The sequence below is a fragment of the Anser brachyrhynchus genome (genome assembly GCF_964034855.1).
Source record: "Anser brachyrhynchus genome assembly, chromosome: 10".
Classification (NCBI taxonomy): domain Eukaryota; kingdom Metazoa; phylum Chordata; class Aves; order Anseriformes; family Anatidae; genus Anser; species Anser brachyrhynchus.
This window is the reverse complement of record NC_137705.1, coordinates 10,380,701-10,402,895: the sequence shown is the minus strand read 5'-3', so window position 1 is coordinate 10,402,895 and position 22,195 is coordinate 10,380,701. Positions and strand designations below refer to the sequence as shown.

General features: G+C 41.3%; 1 long non-coding RNA gene across 3 annotated transcripts; it reads right to left on the bottom strand.

Moving 5' to 3' along the window:
• Window positions 1-7,354: 7,354 nt before the first annotated feature.
• LOC308200735 lies at window positions 7,355-14,243 on the bottom strand. 3 transcript variants are annotated; one of them, XR_013955761.1, is made up of 4 exons: window positions 13,377-14,243; window positions 10,030-10,164; window positions 9,583-9,697; window positions 7,355-8,487 (listed from the first exon to the last, which is right to left on the bottom strand). It is a non-coding gene; the product is annotated as an uncharacterized lncRNA (long non-coding RNA). The 3 variants fall into 3 exon arrangements; XR_013955762.1 differs by lacking the exon at window positions 13,377-14,243 and having other exon boundaries at window positions 10,030-11,295; XR_013955763.1 differs by lacking the exon at window positions 13,377-14,243 and having other exon boundaries at window positions 10,091-11,295.
• Between the last annotated feature and the right edge of the window lie 7,952 nt (window positions 14,244-22,195).

Genomic DNA, 22,195 nt, shown 5'->3' with positions numbered 1-22,195 from the left:
TACTAACAACATACCAGGTCCCTGTAGCTCTAATATAATAAATGGATTGTAGATCCCACTCTCAGCACAGATATAATTAGCAGGATTTATTTCATTCTCCTTATAAAGACTGAGTCAGTTCCCCCATGCTCTGAGCATGCTGAAATTCTCAGAGAAAATGCAGGTGAGTGCATTTATTATCACTGGAGTTAAGTAATTTTTTGTTGTTGATGACAATGTCATCGTAAATAATGAAACTTAAGAAATTTCATACCTTCGTGCCAGTGCATCCAAGCTTTATAAAGGCTGTCAGTGGCCAAAAAGTGCATTTTTAAAATTTAGCATAAATTAAGGATTATTTACATGAACACCAGTTTTTATAGGCCAAAAATTTACCGAGAAGCACCTCACGTATATTTTCAAGCAATCAGAAAGTGAAATTTTTGTACATGTTTACAAGAAGGGGAAACCAAACTTCAGGAAGTCACATGATTTCCAGTAAGAGCCCATATATAGACATGTAGATGATGAAAGCATTAAAAAAAAACTTGCTGTTACCAGTCTCCTGGAGCTGACAGGTATTATCTCTGTGTAGCCATGCTCCCATATGTATGGCATAAGGCTCCTTCCCCCCGTGTTCCAAGAATTTACATCACTAGATATTTCGGAGAATTCACAGTTCCAAACTGAATGTGCAGTGGGTGATACAGCTTCTCTGGAAGCTCACAATGACAGTGTCCAGCAGAAAGAATAGTACAACCCCTTGAGTACCTGACTGTCAATAGCTAAGTAAATAAATCCCAGGCAAATAATAGTGTACTAGAGGGAAAAATTTTTTCCAAATCAGAAAGCAGAAGCCAAAAAAGGAGGGGTCTGCTGTTAGCTAATAACACATAGGTGGGCATTTTCTACCAACTCTTCCCAAATGACTACAAGCTCTGCTTTTTCCATCTCCCATAGAGAATGTTATGGTTAAGAAGAGAGATCTTGAAGTGATGTGACATGACCATGTCATCGGATAAATAATGTAAAAATAAACTTCTTGTTAATTTTGCTTGCACGGGTTGAGGTCCTTGTTCACCTCCAATAAAACAAGCTAATTCCCCAGGCCTGGGGTATTCCTGGTGCCTCATCTGATTCTTCCAAGCTCTGAGTCAGATCTTTCTTTCCCGTCCCTGTTCCTCAGATGTGTGTGCTCTCTATCCCTCTGGATACCCGTGAATGCAGTATAGAAAAAGTGTTTGCACAGCTCAGGGTAACTTATCCCTTTGCTGACTCCCTGGGCTATGGTTAAAGGAGAGTTCAGAAATTGGGAACAGAATCATTATATTAGATACAGTCCAAAAGTTCCGTGTATTTTTCCTTCAGAGAAGGAAGCTAAGTTGCAATAAAAGAATTGTGGGATATTCGGAAGAGAGTAGATGGCATAAGGAGAAAGCAATGTGTTGCAAATGGGTAGATCCATCCCATGGGTACCATATGTTTTGAAATCCTTGCGGTTTGGATAGTGACCAGTTAGTTTCTTAGCCAGAGGCTGCCAGCTCCACCCCAGCAAGCAGGGAGTTCCTGCTGCCACAGAGTCCTAAAAGTGCCTTAGCACCCTGGAAGCCCCTCAGTCGCTTATCAACATGGATAACAAACAAGGACCTCTGCAACAGGATGTTTGCAAAGAGAACTGGAGCTCACTGCTTGCTGTCCATACCCTACTTTTCTGCAGGCAGCTGCTTTGATATATTTCTCCATCACCAAACTCGACCAAAATTCATGTTTGAAGTGCAGATTTCCTCCAGACAAACCTTGTGCTGCTGAACTCTGTGGAGGAGGGACCCTGGCCTGTGTAGAGGTGTCAGCACTGACTGCAGGATGCAGAATAGAATCTGAAATACAGGGGTCTGGAAGATAGAAACTTTGTGTGATCAGGCCTTTCTGTTCCTATAATTAAGATATTTGCACGGTTGAGCTCCTGCTTTCATAATACACCCCTGTGATGACTACCAAAACCACTCCTTCAGAGAAGGTCTGCAGCCAGTTATCCAGATAATGAAGAAGGGCAGGGAGAGGGAGGGGGAAGTTAGCCACAGTTAATAGAAAACATATGTCAGTAAGCCTGTGACTATTCAGTGTGTTCATCTTTTAAAATGTGGTAAGTGCATTTCCTTAGAGCACAGGGATAACCTTAGGCACCAGGAAACAGCTCACAGTTGTGTTATGAGATCCTGTGTCATAGCTGCGGTGCAGTTGAGGCTGTAAGGGGAAGGCCAGTGGGTTGATCCAGTACCCAGATAATCCATCTGTGGATAATCAACCACTGACTATGTTCAAGATGTGATTTTGCTTTTTTCTTCATTAAAGCATCTGTTGTCAACAGGCATAATCAAAAGTGCTGCCACATTGATGTTCTTGCATATTCTAATTCTGAACTGCACTTGGAGGTGCTCTTAAGATCAGTTAAGGTATATAATGTAACATAGTGTAGGTTTGTTTTTTTTTTTTTAATATAAAATGCAAGGATAATGTTGACCGGGAAGTGGAGAGACTGTACAAAATTCTGTACAGTGCATGGAAATACAGCTCACAGTCATCTTTTGAAGATTACTCGACTTCAGTGGAAAACACTTAGCTTCCTATAACTAGAGGCACTCCTCTGCTGCAACCGAATCTCACTTTTTGTATTGTCTCTATTATTCTTTCTAGAGAGAATATATAGAGAAGGAGAAAATACCTTATAGTGGCCCCTACATCTCAAGAGTCCTTAATGCTATGAGTCTTTCATGATGGGTAACTTTCTAAGAAGTGTTTCTGGAGGAGCTTCACAGTTCTCTTTACAACTGCATGTTGGCTTTAGGACTTTAGTCCACAAGTTGAAGTCTCTCACACTTGAAGATGCAGACCCTTCAAGAAGCACTCAGCAGTACCTTCAGGATCAGTTCCTTCCTGCCTGACACCAGTGGAAGTTCCACCCTTGATTTCAAAAGGCTCCTAATTAGGCCTGAGGACAGTGGTCCTTTCTTTCCTTCATCCCTTTGTACAGTTAATGCGCTTATACTTATGTAAGGTGTGCCGAGCCTGTGCGAGGGGGGATTCATGCCACACATGACAGGAGCTTTGTCCCAAAGTGCTGACACCCTAAGTTTAGATTTGGCATAATGAGGGCAAGTAATAAAGAAAACATATAACGGCAGTGAGATCAAGGGTTACTCTGGTTTAGTAGTTGAATGTCCTGATGGCCACGCTGATTGGAGTGACTCACCAGCTGCAAGCTGGAAGGAAGAAGTGGGGCATCAGAAGGATGTGGCTGCGTGGAGACCTGGTGAGCAGAGATTAAGAGGACAGTTCATGCCCAGAGAATAACTTGTCCACTAATTTCATTGTTTTAAGCATTTAAGGCAGACAGGGCTAATCACTAACAAAGATGCCCAAGGGAGTAATGTTGTATCAGTTATCTTCCTGAGAGTTTGACTGTTTTGGTTCTATTTATTCTAGACAAAAGAGCTTATTTGTGATGTTTCATCTTTAGTCTGAATGTCTCTAATTTGGACATCCATTTAATTTGGAAGGTTTCCACCCGACACCAGTGAGACTGATTAAAGTCATGACTTATAACCAAACGTCTTTCTCGCTCCATGTTGCTGACCGCAGCTTTGGTTATGAATTGTGAAAGAATGTTAAAATCCAGTGTATTTTTCTCTTTGTGGGCTCTGTTTATTTTTATTTTTAACATTTTGATTGGGCAATGAAAAATGTCAGTGATGCCAGTTGCAAGTCTTTAGGTACAAATTTGCCTTTCAGCCATTGCATGGGAGTGATTATTTGCTTTTAAAAACTGACATCTGGGGATTTTTAGTTCCTTAAGTCTCTGGAAAAATATGGCATTGCACAAAAGCCTGCAGTATGAAAGGTAGAAGCAGGGCCAATAAGAGGACAGCAACATTTTTTTCATGTCTCTAACTTCCAGAGAGCAGTAGCAACAAGCTGAGCAGAGGTTGAAAGAAGCAGCATTATTGCTGCTGTTTCCCCTTGAATTCCTTTCATCAGTCCAGTGACTACATGTGTCCTGATGACACATTTCTGGGTCACATGTCCCCGAAAGATGGGCTATATGGAGACGCATAGCATGGAAAGTATGCTAACTAGAGACTAGTTATGTTGACAGGTTCCACGTGTGACGTAAATTTCTATATTCCTCACATGGACTTTATTAATAGCACAGGACTGAGTCAGGGAGAGCCAGTTATTATTCTTTATGTAAATAAATCAACAGAAATAAATACTCTCTTGTTCCTTATCGTATTAAACCTGCAAATAGCTTATTACCCTACAAGGCAGCTTAGGCTAGCACACGAAACCACTGGGAAATGCAGAGCAAGTGCAAGTCAGCGCTGAGATTTCCCCAAGCCAGGCTGCGTGGCCGTAGGAGAGGAGTGAAGGCACAAGGCTGCAGCTCACAGAGTCCAGAACTGGAGAAAGAAGACCCAGATAATTATTTTAAAAGTCAGTCTCAAGCGTAACCAAACTGAATTCTTGTTTTGTTTTTGGTCCAGTGGAAACTTTGCAATGGAAAAGTTAGATAGATTTTTTTCCTTGGCTCTGTCATCAGAGATGTCACTGTTTTTCCCAGTCAACTTTCTCCAGTTTTTCCCAGTCAACTTTTCTCAGTGGGATCTGGATTACCCTTTCTGCAGGATACTGCTCTGATTAGGAGGTCGGAGGGAGAAAATTCTATAAGTGTAGGGTGTTCTTACTCAGATTCTTCTCAGACTCATCAGCCACTTCCATGAGGGAGTAATTCTTTCTAGTAGTAGTAGCAAACTGTTGCTCTGGTGTATGAGTTAAATATAGCTGGAGGCACAAAGCAAAGCATTAGAGATTGCATATCCAGTCCTCTGTGTTCCCACTAACAGGAAAAACAGAAATGCATCTAGAGAGGCCCAATCCAAGTATTAGTATCTCCTTCCAAACACTGAATAAAAACACCTGGATGGAAAGGACTTTTATTAGTTGGGACTCTTCTATATTAATCACAACCAATTCATTTTATCTTCAGCAACGTGGAGAAGTATGGAAAAGTTGTTGTAGTTTGACAGAGCATGAAGGTGTTGCTCACCTGTGATGAGTATGAACTAAACTCAGAATTCTCAAATATTCAGAGCCTGGGCCATGCTCTGAGCTCATCTTTGATATATTTAAAAAGGGGATGCATTTTTACAGGTTCACTCTAAGAAAGATTTGTCATGTGTAAAATTCAGAACATTCATCTGTGCTCTATCATTCATATGATGGAAATAAATTAGAAAAATGGTGTTTATGTATTGAGCAGGATATGGCAACAGGACTATTGCATTTATATCTGCACTGTCAGCAAGGAATTCATCATAAATGCATGAGGCCAATGTGGTTTTCAACCGTGCTTACGAGGATGATTTACCTCCTGTGCAATCAAAATAAAGACACATTAGTGGCTAGGAATATTTACAAAGTCTTCCAAGCTGACAGGTTTTAGTTGTAAGGGAGGAATGAATTTTAAATTCTACTGATTTCTTTTCCTCTATGTCTCAGTTAAACACTTCACAATAAATTCCTGAAAATTTTCCTGCTGCTGTTACTTGTAACAGTCCAGAAATTTTAGGGTATCCTTGAAGTGGCGCAGTCTTCTCCAAGGCATTTTACATGGCTTAATTAGCGCAGCTATTTCTTTCCCCATGCGTTCTCTGAGGGATTTCTTTATGCCAGATGCTTCCTAGGTATTGAGAATCAGAGCCAGAGGTCAACTGATGAGCTGCTGATTGCTCAGGCTGAATGTGATTTAATGCAACAGTTTGTATGAGCAGTTTGCAAAACCCCTCTGGGTAGCGTACGTGCAGGGGTGTTCTTGCATGCATGCATCCAAGTCTCTGTTCAGTGTCACAGATGTGCATTAAAGGACTTGGCGTGGCTGAAGGTCGTCATCACAAGACCTCTGCAGCTATCTTTATAACATTTTCTTCACTCTGCTGTAACAGGCAAGCTTTAAAACTGATAAAAATTAGCCTTTTTTTTTTTTCCTAAGCAGCAATGAAGGATGTCCCTAGTGTTTTCAACCAGCTTTATTGACTTGAATCCCAAACCTCGGCTGTATAATTGTTACAGTTGGGCAGTGTAGCAAATGTTAATCATTTTAAGGCCTGGAGCCAGTTCATGTCTTGAAACCACTGGTTGAATGTTTTTTTGTCCTAAGTAGAGCTAGTTCTGATTCTGGCTAGTGATATGTCATTAATATGAATCCTCTAAAATGTTTACCCATGAAAAGTGAGACTTAACCCTGAGATACCAGAAATCATTCAAACTAGACTAAAAATAAAAGTTCACATAGTTCAGAATATGGTATCATCTCTTACCAGATCTTTTCTGAACATAGCCATTATGTGAATGTCAGCTGCAGGACTGCATTTTGTGCTGGGATTTTCCACTTGGCCTTTATTCTTTACCAGTCTGATAATGGGATGAAAAGTGGACTTGAGGAATGTGGTTCAAAGGATTTGCACTATTGATCTTGTGTCCCAAGCCTGGCTATGTAATGCATAGTAAGGACTTTTGAAGATACCGTAAAATGGAGACAGCCCATGCAGGGCCATGAAACAAGATACAGAGCTTAAATGTGGGACAACTGAGGAGGAGGAGGCAGGCAAAAGGCAGTTAAGGGGTGGAAGACAGTCAAAGGATGCTGTAAGAAACAACAACAGTCCTGAGAACACTACTGTGGGCTTTCTTCCTCTGTCTGCCTGTGGTGGTCTTGCCAAGTTAAAATTTTTAATGGGGTTATTTCTGTCCCTGAAAAGATGGGGATACCTTTTTAAAGTCTGGATAACAATTCTGAACCCTAAAGGAGTAAGAAGTCACTCCAGTAAAAATAAATAAATAAATCTGTCAACATTGCTGCATCTTATTTTATGAGAAAGGATGGGAAGATGTAGATAGTATCTGAGTGCTACTGCAGTAACATGCACTGAAATTCAGGCTCGTGTAGCTGAACATGTTTGGTCCATGTTTATTGCTGTGTTTGGTGCAGACACTGAAATACAGAAGCTCTGTGAAGAACAGACACGTCTTGGGTGCTGTTAGTTGGTGTATTTTACACTGCACCTAACAATGCAGTAAAACATTGTTACTGGCAAACATCATATTCAAAAAATGTCCCCCTTTCAAAGAAACTTAATCTCTCTTACAGGGGTGCTGTAGACTACCCCTTTTTACCAAAGGAAACCTGATAGCCATGTGTTTCAATTTAGATTCAAGATACCACACAGTCTCTCCATCTGCCTGCATTTTCTGTTCACAGCAGCTTTCCCTTTATCAGATCCCACATATACATGCTGTAGGACCCCAAAAGTTGCAGTGCTTTTGAATCCTTTCTATTTAGTTTGCTTCCTAGTTGTGTTCTACACGTGTTCCTGTTGAGCTGCCTCGAACAGCTCATGGCACTTTCAGCTGCTGTGCATTTAGGGATTTCAAAGGCCTTCCTGGACCTAGTGAAGGAGAGAGACGTTTCGTGGCTTCTTCATCAGGTCAAACTCTGGAGGAAAAAGCAGGGAAGAACTTGTTCTACTGCCTTCATTGTATATATTGACAAATTGAGGTTTACACATGGCAACGTTTTGACCCAGTAATAAGGAAGTAACCTAGAAAATACCCAGGAAATTCTCCAAGTGCAATAAAATGATAAAGTTCAAGTCTGAGTCTTCATACTATGAGCTGTCTGCAGGGCCTCCCCACACTTGTTGGGTGTACGCAGAGCTGGATTTGTCACTTAATGCTATTTGGAAAGATCAATTTTAAAAATAGCCCTTTGGGTGAGTTTATGAGGAAAGGCAATTGCTCCTGTGCCGGGAGTTTTGTTTTGGACGGGCTCTGGGTTGCTGTCTGACGTGGCGCGTGGCGTTACGTGCAGCGCGGGTGAAGGGGGGTGCGGCTGCGGCCTGCGCTGCCTGGGCCCTGCCGTGGCTTGTCAGGAGGCTTGTTGCCATTCCTACCCGCTTCTTTCTGTGGTCTCTTTCTGACACAACACCAGCTGTAAGCAGTGGTTCTGTTATGTAATTCATTTAAGAGGGAAAACTCGCTCGTAAAGTTTATGGTCCCGCTCTCCCTGAGACAACCCAAGCGATGGGGCCGGACGGCGGAGAGAAGGGAAATTTCCCCAGGCAAAGGAAATACTTATCTGCCGGGGCCTGCTATTGAAAAACGGATCTCTGCTCACATAAGCAGGAAAAAGACATTGAGGCTTATTTGTATTTCTGCCCCTGAGCACAAAGGGGCTAGAAAGCAGGCGTCTCCCACCGATTGTGTGTTCCTCCTGTTTGGAGATGTAATCGGAGTCCACATACTGTGCCACAGCCTTTCCTCAGCTCCAGGGGTTGGGGCTGGGAAGAGTGCGCAGGGATAGAGGACCTTCAGCATCGGGACAGGGGTAGAGCTGGCCCCAGCAAAGCATCTCTCCCCCATCTGACGTGCAACTTGGTGCTAGCAGCAATGTTCCTGGGGGAGGGAAGAAAACAGAGTCACCCTGTTCACTCAATCCCAACTCACCAACTAGAGAAACAGGCTCTCTGTAAACAGTACAAATGAAACGGATGTTTCACTCCGCTACTGATAAGTTTATCAGCAAAGCCAACGTGCACTTCAGACCCCTAGGAAAATATAGAAGTTGAGGGTCCTCAGCTAACCCCCAGCTTACCACACCCTGGGTGTCAGCATTTATGCTTTGGGACATGCAGTCATTGCTCCAGTCACAGTGACACCAAGGCTGGGACGTTGGCGCTGTAACCACAAGGCCCAATCTTACCTGGGCTGTAGCTGTCATAAGTGCTATCACAGCATATGGAAAGGGACTGCAAAGGTGTTAGGGAAGATGAGAGCAGTTGCTGGTGGGGAGCACCATGGCAAGGCTGTGCTGGATTTGGGGTGTGATGTGAGGCAGTGACCTCTCCAGCTGGTATTGTCCGTGAATAGACCATTGTCCTTTGCAAGGAAGGAAAGAAAACCCTGCCTCATCTGCAGGGGCATGGAGCCAGTATTGCCTCACTCAGGGCTCAGCCTCCAGCTTGGAGGTCTCACAGCTCCCAAATGCCTCACCCACATTGCCTCAAGCTCCTGCTCTAGCATCCTGTTACACACAGAGTGTTTTGACCAGCTGGATTTTGTTCCCTGCAAGTGAGTGGCTGGGAAGTAGGTGTGTTCCACAGAGCTTATAATAGAAAGCTTGCTTTGACCTCCATGATAGAGAGATTAGCACCATTCCAGAATGATATAGTACATGTTTTTTTAAGGGTCCAAAGGTAATTCCTGTTTACAGAACTACTGTCTGCAGAACTGAAAGAGCCTCGTAGCATTCACTCTAGGGCAGCGGCTGTCAGGCCACGGAGATTCCTTCCCCATTGCTTCTTTTTCAGGTGGACTTTTGCCCTGCTGAGGGAGAACTTGAAACGCCCTATGGTTGGCTGAGCTGGGCTGTTGTGGTTGTGCAAAATCACACTGCTCGTCTCTGAGATGAGAGAATGAGGAAATTCTTACACCTACCCCTGCTCTCCACCATGTGCCATCTCCTCTAGCTTATGAGGATGTCAGTCTTACCAAAGGTCATTTGGAAACCGCACCAGAGCCTCTCTGAGGTGATTCTTCACGTCTTGGAATTTTTAAGTTTCTTTTAGAAACTCTTTGGCTGAGATCCACATGAAGTTTGCTAATCCTTATGAAAAAAAAAAAATGTCATTGAGAGTAAAGTTCTATTTGCAATAATCTCAGACTTCCTCTGGTTATTCAGCTCTGCAGATGCAGTCTCAAACGCTTTGATCCACAGTGGTCCAGCCTGCTAATCCTGTTTGTATTCTCATGCCCAGCACTGTTACCATTATCAGTGTACAGACACCAAGAACTGGGCCTGTGGTTCTGCTCCCACCAAGCCTGCTTTTTCAAGTATGAAAGACCAAAAGCACACTGAACAAGGACCACATCAATCTGCTAATAGCATCAGCCTTTGCATTTTTAGTCTTTCTGGAAACCAGAAAGTACAAGATCTACCTTTCTGTGTAGATATATCCTTGCATCTATGAGGAGTTTCATGTAAGTCAGTCATACGAACCTTGGTAAGCCTGTGGAAAGTCAGAAGTGGCATCACCCTGGAGTCCCCTGTCCAGCACATTTACTGGTGCGGTCCTGGAGAGAAAACACGCAAAGGTCATAAACCCAATGGAGTAAATTCATCATTTCACTGGTGGTTGGATTTACCCAACTCTGCTGTATTATTACTTGCCTTCCACACGTTCCTCTGAATTTTATTCACTAGTTCTTGACTGATACCCTATTGAAAATGTTTGTGTTTCTCCAAACGGAAACACCTGATCAGAGTTACATGCCTTTAGTGAAAAAGGTACATCATTATGTATGAAAATTTAAGGTTCTTTTTGGAAAAGTAGCCTTTAATAAACTGTTGTGTTTTCTTATATAGTTACATAGTCTGACACTCAATGGCCTGTGGTTGCCCCTCTACGTTGGCACATATTTAGCTCATTATTAGCTATTACCTTCTAGAAAGATATTCGCATTCATATATGAGAAGGTATATGACCATGGAAATCCAGCATCTAGTATATTAACAGCAGATAATAATTCTAACTAATTCTTAATAATTCCTAATGAATTTCCTTCAGCTCTCCCTGAAGGAAAGAGAGGGACACGCTTAGCATACACAAAACTGTTTTATTTACTCCAGAAAGATCGTGAGATCATGCTGCTAGTTGATGAGACACCTTCCTTCCCCTCTCTACTTCTTGTTTTCTCTCTGTATCTAGGCCCTCTGATCTCGGAAATGATTTACATGTCCTTTGCAAACTACAACTATCCTTTTCTTTCTGTCATGCTCTTTTTTGCACAATCCTTCTGCTGCGCTTCGTCCTGTTGACTTCAACACTCTCCCACCAACGCACAAAACTGATGATGGTGCAAATCACCGCTGCTTTTGTTGGTACCTACAATAATACGATACAGCTGCTGTCTGCTGTCCTGGGATTTTCCAAGGGCTCCTGCAACCGAGCAGGTTGCAGACTGATTGAGACACGTTTGGTGGTTCAGCCAGGTTTGCCACAAGGGGGGGTGAAGAACAGAAACCAGCTGTGGAAATTTACTGACTCTCTGAAGATCTCATGACTTCTTGCTAAATCTGAAAATTCCCAGTAAAACAAGAACAATTTTGTTTCTAAACCTCCTGTGCTGCCTTTCATCATTCTGTGATTACCTGAATATTGCACGGTCAGTGGCATTTTTTGTCAGTTATAGAAAACAGTCCATCATTTGCTGAAAGGGCAGAAGATAAGGGATTCATTGGTGAAAACACTAGTTGCTGGTACAAAGAACTTCCACACAGATGGTGAATTAAATATATATATATTCAACAAATTAGCAAACAGTGTGCCAACTTTTCTGAAATATATGCACATTAGGAGTATGAGTGGGAGCAAATAAGGTTGTGAAGAATCTTTCTGCAGCTTCTGTTTTCAAACAGTGATCTTGCAAAGAAGTCTTTTTCTTGCTTATTTTTCAAAGGTAAATATGTGCGAATCTCCTTAAATCATCTGAAGTGGATCATGGTTATGACTAAGAGATAAGGAGGGATTTGTCTGTCTGACAAACTTCCCCTCTGTTTTCAGAGAAGACTGGTATTTTCAGAAGCAGTGAAATACCGCTCAGTGCAAAAAGCAGGGCATATTGTAAATTGGAGATCTGCCAGCTCATGGGCTGAGCAAAAACTGTTGAAATGCAAGATGCTTCAAGGCTCCGCTCTGTTTCCTGCACTAGAAAAGCCCCTGGTGATGTCTCTAAGTAAAGGTTTCAGTCTCCAGTCCACAGGAGATCAATGTAATGCCTACTACAAAGTCAATAGGAATTTTCCATTAGTACAGTCAATTGTTCTTAGTCATCTTTATACTAGACCATATCATCTGCCCATCAGAATTAATCGTGTTTATTTAAAAAATTGAGGGAGGGAGAGTGGAAGAAGCCAGGAGCATTAAAACCAGAGAAAAATGCCTTGAGTCTGGCTTATGCCTTTGGGCGGGGCATAAAATGAATCTGAAATAATGTAATTTCTAAACAAGCCATGGCTAGAAGTAGAAGCAGCAACGGTGACAAGAGATGACCAGCGCAGTCACTGGCACCACTGGAGGTGACAGCCAGCAGAGCCACAAAGCTCATTCTGGGCATGGTGCAAGGCCCCGATACCGCCAGTAATGTTGTGCAGTCCCGTTTTGCTTTAATATTACTAATAAGGCTTCATAAAGAAAAGCAACTAGCTCACACAGCTGTACTGAAGACATGCAGACCAGGAGATCTGCCTGCTTAGGACTGCTTTTAGACTTGGGGATGAACAGGGAAAGCAGCTGTATGTATTCCATGTGGCACCCACTATAGTGAGGTCCTTTTTCTCAGCCTTTATTGAAATATCAACGTATTGGAATACCAAGTCAAATACTAAAAAAAAATGTAGCAACTTAAGGTGGGAGCAGGACATTTGCAGCTAGATAATTAGCTAATTAGATAATGACAATCTCTTGCTATGCATAGCCAAAAACTTTGTACAGTACAGCATTTAGGTCAAGATACAACGTATTGAAAATTTACATATTGAAATTTCTCTGGATCTGTCTAGGAAAGGGTAAAGATGATGATCCCAAAGACTCCAAGAAAAATTATTTAAAAAAATTAAGATCAGAAAATGAAACCCATAGAGAAAAGCAGACACACTGAAGGCAGCAAGACTGCAGCCCTGTACGTCATATAAAATGAATGCAATTCACCATGCTGAATTGTTCATGCTCAGACCATATATGTTCAGTTCTTGACAAAGTAATCTCTTTGCAAAGCTACATAATGCAGCGGAGTCAGCTATGAATGAGTTATAAACAAAGAAGCTATTCAGCTGTCAAAGCAATTTTCAGCTATATTAAAACAGAATAGGATGGGATGGATTCTGCAGAGCTCTCTGCTGCGTGCTGTCCCGTGAAGGCAGTGGCATCGCATGTGTGTAAACCATGCGGGGAGAGGGAGTGTGTGCGTGCACGGGCAGCTGCCCACGCAAACACATGTACACACACGTGCACGGGATAATCGCCTGTTGCCTTTCTGAGCTCACGTTATACATTGCAAAATCCGTATTTAAATTGCATTTTCACTCTGCACTTGGGGATGTCACCGAGTTCTGGCCATGGCGATGATGTGCTTGGTTTCCATAGAAACCAATGTACTTTGGAGGGGAAAAGCAGAAGGAGACTGAGAAAAGCAGAAAAATTGAGCAGAAAAATTGAGCAGAATAAGGGAAGTGTGTGGTGTGAACAGATCGTTTGGGTACTGGAGCTGCTAACAAAGTGACTTACCTTGTCAGCAGGGAGACACCTTATTCGTGGGTATGTCACTTCAGAATATTCACAGCAATTCAAATTTATGCCAATTAAATGAACACACCATCCTATCGCTCCATATATACTAACCACCATTAGGTGGACTGAATCTGGATTAGAGAGGCCAGGCTTCCAGTGTGATTTCTGCTGACACACGACTTTTGCTGTTTGCTCTGTCTCTGGTGTCATTAGCAGGTGTTTCCTATCTTCATCCCCAGACTGGGGAAGGAGGCAGGGCCTGGGAAACTACAGATTTCAACTAAGGTTCAATGAAATACCTGTCAAGTCTCCCATAAAAAAGCTGTGTATGATCTGTACCTCCCAAGGGGTAGGCGGGGCAGGGAGAGGCATGCTGGAGCTATTTTATGATTTTTTTCCTTCTTAAAACAGCCAACTTGCCATTGAATCATTTAATCACTAATTAAAAATCCTGGATAAAACAAGCTGTCTACAGCTTTCTGGCAAACATCCCACTGACTTTGGTAGGGCCAAGATTTTACCCTTTCCTTGACTGCAGAGCTTGTTTGTTGTCACTTCTTTTTCTTTAGCTGTTCTATGTGTTTTATGCCAGATTTTTTTTCTCTTAGCTACTTAATTTCTTTTCTTTTTCTCAAATATTATCTCATTTTAGCTCCAGAAAATAGTGCTTTAACATGATCACCCCAACAAGTAGTCCATGACCAGGCTAGCTGTGTTTTGCCCACATTCTTTCTGCTGTGGTCTAGGAGAGGACAAGGAGTATATGCGAGGGCAGTAAGAATTCCTGCAGCTATAGACTTCATCAAGTATCTCAGTGGTCAGGCACCTAGATTTGCAGGTTCTTATTGCCAGAGCTATTTGCCGCTTCTGGGAGTCCCTCAGCAGGTATCTGACCTGCTGGAAAAACGATGGACCGCTGCAGCCTGGAGCACCCAGCCATTTCATCTACCAGGGCTGAATGCTGGGAGGAGAAACAGAGTCTTACGTATAAGAATGCTGTTAGTTACCAAGTGAAATTCCTGTTCTGTCCATGAACATACTTTGGTACGTATTTTTCCTGTCTTACCTTTTTGTATTTACCAATCCTATTTTCTGTAATTTTGCTTTCAGAGCCTGCATTAGAAGAGACCTATTCCATTTCTGCCTGGAGCTGAATAACTCTAAGATGCACCCCTGCTGTCACCCCCGCTGGCTGCGTGCTTTAAGGTAGGGATGTGCCAACAAACCCTGGTTCCAGGAGGCTTTCTGGCAGAGTGCAATTGAGTTTCTGCTGTGTTCTTCATGAGAAGCTACTGTTGGTCACACAGGGCTCATGTACAAGGGACTTGAGCCAATTCAAGTTGCCAGGACCTACTACTGCATTCTTCAAAGCTTAGGGCACCAGAGTACAAAAAGACAGCCAACACCCTAATCCCTTACCAACACATTGGGTGACAAAACCCACAGCAGTTACCTGTTATGTTGATGTGATTCAAGCCCATACTCGTCAATTTATCTTTATTCACCCAAATCCATATCTAACCCCCAGTGCTGACAGGTAAGAGTCTTGTTTGATGGCTCATCAACAAATTATACAAGTAAAACAAAATTAAGTGAAGGAAGATACCACTTTGCTGATTAGCTCTTACCTTGGTTGTTTTCCTTAGCTCTAAACTTTGAATTTTACAAGTTATGCGTTAAATGCTCTGCTTCACTTTCTGGTACATGGACAGAAAGAAGCAGTTTGTAAACCATGTGCTTTGGAGGTAATATAGATTTTTTTCCTCTGGGGAATCCATCAGTGTGGATGCTTACTATGTATTTATGAGACCCCTTGCAGATCTTTACGGTGGGCTCTCACAGGTTCATTCTCTTGGACTTCTTATTGTTAACATTTATTCTTCTTTTAATGGCAAGCTTTTATAACTATGCAGAGGGTTTAGTTCAAACTTCAGGTAACTCTCACATCACTTTATTTGCTACTGGGCTTCATGCAGGACTCAGCAAGATTTCATTCAGCCCTTTCTATAGTGTTGGTTGCAATGCTGGGGAGGTGGGGGCAAGCAGGGAAAATTGCTTTTGGCTTTAGTGTTCTGTATTAGTTAGTCAGTGTTGTGTTTTGCTTGTTCCAGAGGCTGGATATTATCTATGATAGTGTGTCATTCTGTGCAGCAATGCTGAGCACGGGAGAGACAGAGCATCTCTTACATGTGCTACCGCTGATTCACTGCATGTATTTCCTGTGAGAATACCTCAGTCACGTCAAAACTGCTCATTTATAGATAGCAACCAATATGTAAACACTAGATATCATGTGACAAGTTTGAAGGCCAGATCAAGAAGGTAATGTTCAAGGGTGATGTCTGCACAAAAAAATAAACTTCTGGAAGCCACTGTAACTTCATGCATGAGTGAGGAGGATTTGCATGACTGTAAGCTCAGGACTGGGTTTTTCCTGTTATTCAAGTACCAGGATGAACAAGAAAGGTTAAAAACAAAGCAAGCAAGCAAACAAACAATAACAAGTCTGTGCAACCCAAACGTACTGCTTATCATCGTGTCATACCAAAACAAAATTTGTAATGTACTTTGCCTTGAACAAACAATGGGATTTTCCAGAGTTATCAGTGTAGTGTTGGTTTTCATCCTCTTTAGTATTGCTGTTTCCTTACTTACCTTCCCAGGCTTTGGAATTTTCATCCTAATTTTCCTCTTTCGCTTTTAATGAAATAGCAAACTTAGCTTTATTATCTCAGATTATTCTCCCACACCAGAGGATTTAAAATTCCTAAATGAAAGTCAGCAGGAGATGATAGTTGATCTAATTTCCTTAGATATTTTATAGCTGAAGTATTAATAATAATAAGGCTTTGTTGCTGGAACCTTTGAATGCCAAGAGTCTGAAAGAGGTATCTGAACCAGCAGGTTCTGAGAATGTTTCCTAGATAGAAACCCACGAGGAAGAAGAGGAGTAGGGGAACAAAAGCCATGTAATTGTATAACTGAGCATGTAATTTTCAGCTAAAGAATTTCTTTTTCAGTTTAGTTTTTTTTTTTTTTGATAAATTGTTTGTGTAGAAAGTGAATTTTTTCAGTCTCTGTACTGTTCCAAATTTTAGGCTTTTGGTTTTCTTGATGTGTTTTTTTTTTTTTTGACATCACTTAGTGGTGATGAGTTTGTGTTCACATTGTATGATTGGATGGCTTGGTCATGCTTAATGACTTCAGCCTTATAAGCTACATTTGACTCAGAAAAGTATCATTTGCTTGTTGGAAGTAGAGTCTGCCTCATTAATCAGTCAGTGAAATTTACTTCTCTTCAAAAGATTTTGTCATGGTAGGATTCAACAAGACTTAAATGGTACATGATACTTCTTCATATCTGCTTTACAGGGCTGAGTCCCACACATAGCATGTCTTTTTTGAGTATGACATCTATGAGCAAATTTTCAGTCACAGAGTGGTTCTCAAAAATAACTGAAATTGGATGCAAGGGAAGATCTGTCTGATGATGATCCAACATAGTCATAAATATTTTCTCATTTTTTCTTTAGTGTTTGTGAGCCCTCCCTACTTATACTCTATTCTCTTTTATATCTTCTTGGCTTTGTGTTTTGGTTATGCCTGTTCTTGTTCTCAAAACTAATTTTTGAATTTACGGGAGATGGTCTTGAGTATTGATGAATCCATGTAAACTAATACAGACGTACAAAGTGTTAGCTTTTTTTACACGGGTTGTTTTCTCCTTCTAAGTAAGAGAGAAGATCTGGATAGATTGGAGGTATGCTTTATGATCAGTCAATCTGTATAGCTGAGCCAAGCTACCTTATAGTATGATTAGTGCTGTGATGTGCCACTTGAGACTTGGCCTGAGTTCTTGCTGGATGATGGTTGCCTTTATGTTGTGATGGTGAGATGTTTCCCTACTCCTAATATAATCTGAGGTATATTCATGGATTTTTTTTGTTGTTGTTGATGTTGAAAAGTTAGAGTTTTCCACCAGGTAGCTCCTTCTTCAAAATCTTTGTGCCATCTCCCACAGTATTACCTCACAAGTATCTGGCAGTTAGATTAAAATCAGGTTGCAGTATAGTTTGTTTTGTATGAACATTTGTAAGTCAGCTGTTTACAGGAGTTTCCCTGAACATACAAAACCTGTGAGTTACATATCATTTGTCATCAGGAGTTTGTTGTTGTTAAAGAATTGCCAGACAGAGCCTTATTCTCTTTCCTTAATACTAAAATTAATCTTCGTTTTAATGGAATCCTGGTACAAAATGCATCCTTTTGCATTGGCAAATCAAGTGCTTGGCATCAGCAATATTTACATTTGCATTGTTTTTGAACTGCAGTGTGTGCTGGAAGGTAGAGTGAAATATTTCCTAGATGGCTAGATTATTTCTAAGAAAAGATGTATCCTGGTGCAGAAATTCAGAAACCTTCTGTTTCAGAGGAGGCTTCATGGTCAACACAATTACAGTGGGGTTTTACTAGATGTCCGTGGCCCTTCTTGCATTGCCTTCACATAGGTTACGCCTTGATTTCAGAGCTTTCCAATTTTCTATTGTACAAGCAGCTGCATGAGCAACCTTTCTTTGTGCTCCTGCTTTGACTTGTTAATATCCATCCATGTTCTCAAGAGATTTGTTCTCTGTGCAAAAGTGACAGAAGTCACTTCTGGTTATCTTATCGCACTCTGATGCTCACGATCTTAGCTCAAATCACTAAATAAATACAAATAATGTTTATATATCATATTTCTTCATAAGTATATGTTGTTTCCACTCTTCCTACGTTCCTGGGGCTTGAGCAAGGGGAAATCAGAAAACACTGAGAGAATGCTAGGATACATGGAAAAACTTGCAGAGACCTTGATTACAGGAAGGAGATACACACGTACTGATAAACAATTCCTTATCTAAGAAATACTCAAGAAAGTGTTCCTTAAATAAGAGTGCTTCTCTGAAACTGAGCATTTGGTTGTGTGGTGGTTTTTCAGTATTTCAACACCCTGCTGATAGTGTTGTGAAATTCTTGCTGGGCCTTAGCCAATTAACTGAATAAACTTTTACTTGCTTAATGATTTTATAACTCTTCTATAGGAGTTAAACTTGCCATTTTTTCATTTGATTTCTCTCCTGCATTTTGTGTAAGAATACTGTCTAATCTCACAGAAATTACAAGTCTTTGAGACTTAAATTCTTGCAAAGTTATTAAATACATCAATCAGAACACGTTTGGACACTTAACAAAGTTCCCATAATGTTTTTCTGTGATATTTTTAGTATTATTACAGATAACTACTGTTGTATTATTAAATACATTGAGTTCTCTTATATGCTGTAATTTTCCACTTCACTTCCCCTATATTTACATGTATTCATACACCTTCCAGTTAAGGTCATCTTTCATTGCTCTGCAGTGTCACACTTCAGAGAAGAACTGAGACCTTCCAAATCTGAATCCCATAAACTGTCTGTAAAACAGTCCTTCTTTCTAACGTCCATCCAGCCCCTAGAATTCAACAGAAAGGTTATGATCAGAAGTATGATAATGTCACCAAAGACATCGAATTAATGAGGAGGTCTTTGTAATTATAAAAGGATTGAATAGGAACAAAAAATATTCCCTACAAACTGCAGATTTTATCACTCTATGATTGTTGGTAGTATATTTCATATTTTCAAGCATTCAAGTAATGTATACAAAATTGAAAGCATGAGAAAAGGTATAGAAATCATATCTGGAGGCTACCTTAGCAGAGAGAGAATAGGAAAATTCTCATTCAGTGCAGGTAAAATAAATTTCTGTCCACGGGGCATAGGCATTGAGAGGAAAATAACTTATATGAAACCAAGGGCTGTAACAGCCTAATTTTGTTCTCTGGACCCAGGTAAATTTCATCCTAACACAATAAATAAATACATAATATAAAGTGCAATGCCATTTCCTGATTCATTATCTTGTTAGACTCCAAATAAACATATATCATGCTGGAATTGCAATAACACAGACTTAGTACATATAGAGGGAATTGCATCCAGCTACTAAATATGAAAAAAATGTACCAAAAGCAAATGATTTAGAGGAGAATGAAATTCTCCTTTAGACTCAGTGATGATCCTGTTACGTTCTCCTAGGGAAGATGGCCCTTCTCATCTGCAAACATTTTTTACAATATTTTCTTTCCTAAGCAAAAAAAATAAGAAAAAAAATCTACTGGTGTGTATAAACAAATTTATGATATTTTACTACACACTATCATCATTCGCTAAGCTGAAAAGCAACAAATCAGAATGTTCAGCAAAATAATTTATATCACTGTGCAATAATATATAATCATATTAGCTACATATGCATAGGTAATAGTATAAAGCTGTTTTCTCCATTCTTTGTATTCTGCATCACCTAAAAATATTTCTTGAGGCTCAGAAGCTGCCTGGAGCCCACATATGTCAAGTGTTGAGGAATGGGAGAAGGAATAACAACAGCAACAAACGATGTAATTATTGATACAATTATTGTTGCTGCTATTATTGTGAGTGTTTGCTGTAACACCCACTATGTGGCTGGTGATTTTTGGACACTTCAGTGCTTTCCCTTCACTCCACAGAGTCCGTAATCCAAGGACAGAAGTTGGGGAAGAAAATATCAATAAGCAATTTATGAAAAACTTATCCCCAAATCAGCAAGCTCCTCTATAGCAGTAGAAGCACACCCTTAGCAGGGTTTATATGGAGGGGACTTAGAAGATGAGCCATGGGTGGCTGGACAGGGTTTAGGGTTTGGACCATGGCGTGGTGGCCTTGGAGGTTGTGGACACCAGTGAAATACAAGGCTGGAGGCAGGCAGCTTGAAGTGTCTTAGGGCATGACCGTGCCAGCACAGAGCACGTGAGGGCATGGAGCAAGCACCAGGGCTTTGAGGGTGGTGCTGGAGGCCAGAATTTGCTCCGTGCAGGTTGGGAGGCTGGTTGAGGAATTAAAAAATTTAGCATGGGAAGTTCTTTGTGAGCCTTTGTCAGTAGAGAAATGCTCTGAGGAGACAGTAGTGGGACAACATTGGTGTAAATCCATCTGGTTGTATAGATTTCAGCACTGCCCAGCTGAGAATTTGGCTAGCAGTTTACAAATCCCCTGTGTTTCGCACATTTGAGTACAAAACAACTTTTCTTTCAGACTATAGTGTAATCATGAGTCATGAGCCTCTGCTTGATGATGATCCAGCCACTTTGTCAAGGCACTGAAATAAAACTGTGTGTCTCAGGTGACTTAGCTGTGCAACATGGAAAAACAAATATCCATATCTCATGGACAGTGCCTTGCACATCCACAGGGAGATGTTTGGTGCCACAGCCTGAGCTTCTCCCCAGAAAGGGCAGATCTGTAAAACAGCTTCTCACCCAGCCTTCAATCCCATTTAAGTCCCCCAAATAGATTCAGGCGTATTGTGCTAATGGTGATTTTCACACTTGATGGCCACATCTAAAAAGAATGACTGTGACATCCGTGTTGAGTTATGGGAGGGCTCACACACTGAAGATGAAGATAAGAAATAAACGGCCAATACCTCTTTAAGAATCCACAAGAGCAAAGCAATAAAAAAAGAAATACAATAACTCCGATAATAGAATCATTATCTTATAGATTTCATACAAACTTTGCCTTAGGGAGGCCACCTGGTTTGTGCTTTACTGACACAGCTGTTTGGACTTTTTTTTCCTTTGCTACATAAAAACCAGAGGAATCTGAACAGCTGTTTGGGTTAATTTTTTTAATGCCTTCAGTAAGTAAAAATAAGGGCAAGTGACATGAATAAGTGATGTGAGATTGCCCCCAAAGATGCTTTAAAAACTTTCCAGAATATTTCCTGAACCTCGTCCACAGTGAATAAAGTTCTGTTGTCCAGAAGGAGCTGAGCCAGAAGGGGCATTTCCACTTGTGGCTGACCAGGTGTAGCATTACCTGTCCTATATCTCTTCATGTAGCAAAGACTCACTTAGATTGGGGCAAACTGGCAAACTCAGCTATATTGGAATCAGCCCAAGGTAACCCCACTGACTTCACTGAAGTCACTTAGAATTTACATAACTGAAACTGAAAACAAAAACTAATTTTGCTTAAAACCATCCATAATTTGTTCCGTTGCCCTCCAGGGAAGTATTCCTCATTTTGAAGGGAGACAGTGAACAGAATTGGTCAGGATGCCTGGATAGATATCATTTCCCAAAGAAAAATGACATTTTTGCTATTTTCAAAACCACAGTGTTGCAGGGGGGAAGAGCTGGTGCCGATTAGTGCTGCCCTTCCTGACACAGAGCACACTAATAATGTCCCAGCAGGTCGAAAACGGGTCTGGTTTAAGTGGGTGATGGAATGAAGTAAGTAGGAGTCGCTTTGCTTTTTGTTGCCCAGTGCTTCACACACCTCTAGCGGCAACCCTCTTTGTTGCCAAGACAACCCTGAAGAAATACGAAATCCAGAACAATACCCTGTGCACGAGAAGCCTCGTATTCTTTAGTGCACACGTTCGTTTTGAATGTCAAGAGAAACACTGCCCTCCAGATCATCCCAGGTAAGTCCAGGTAAAGGTATAGGTGATGTCTGTGAGATGATAATGACTTGCATTTATAGATTGTCTTTTGTCCTAACGGCTCCCAAAGCTTGAGGGGACGGCACTGAGAGCCTGATCAATGTTATTTCTGCAGTGCAGCATTACCTGCAGCTGCCCAGGCAGTACCAGGAGGGTTCCTGAGCACTGCTGTGAAAATATGCCAGGGCTGGGGCACTGACTGCTCTCCCCAGCCTGTGCTGCATGTGGAGGTGTCTGCAGTGAGC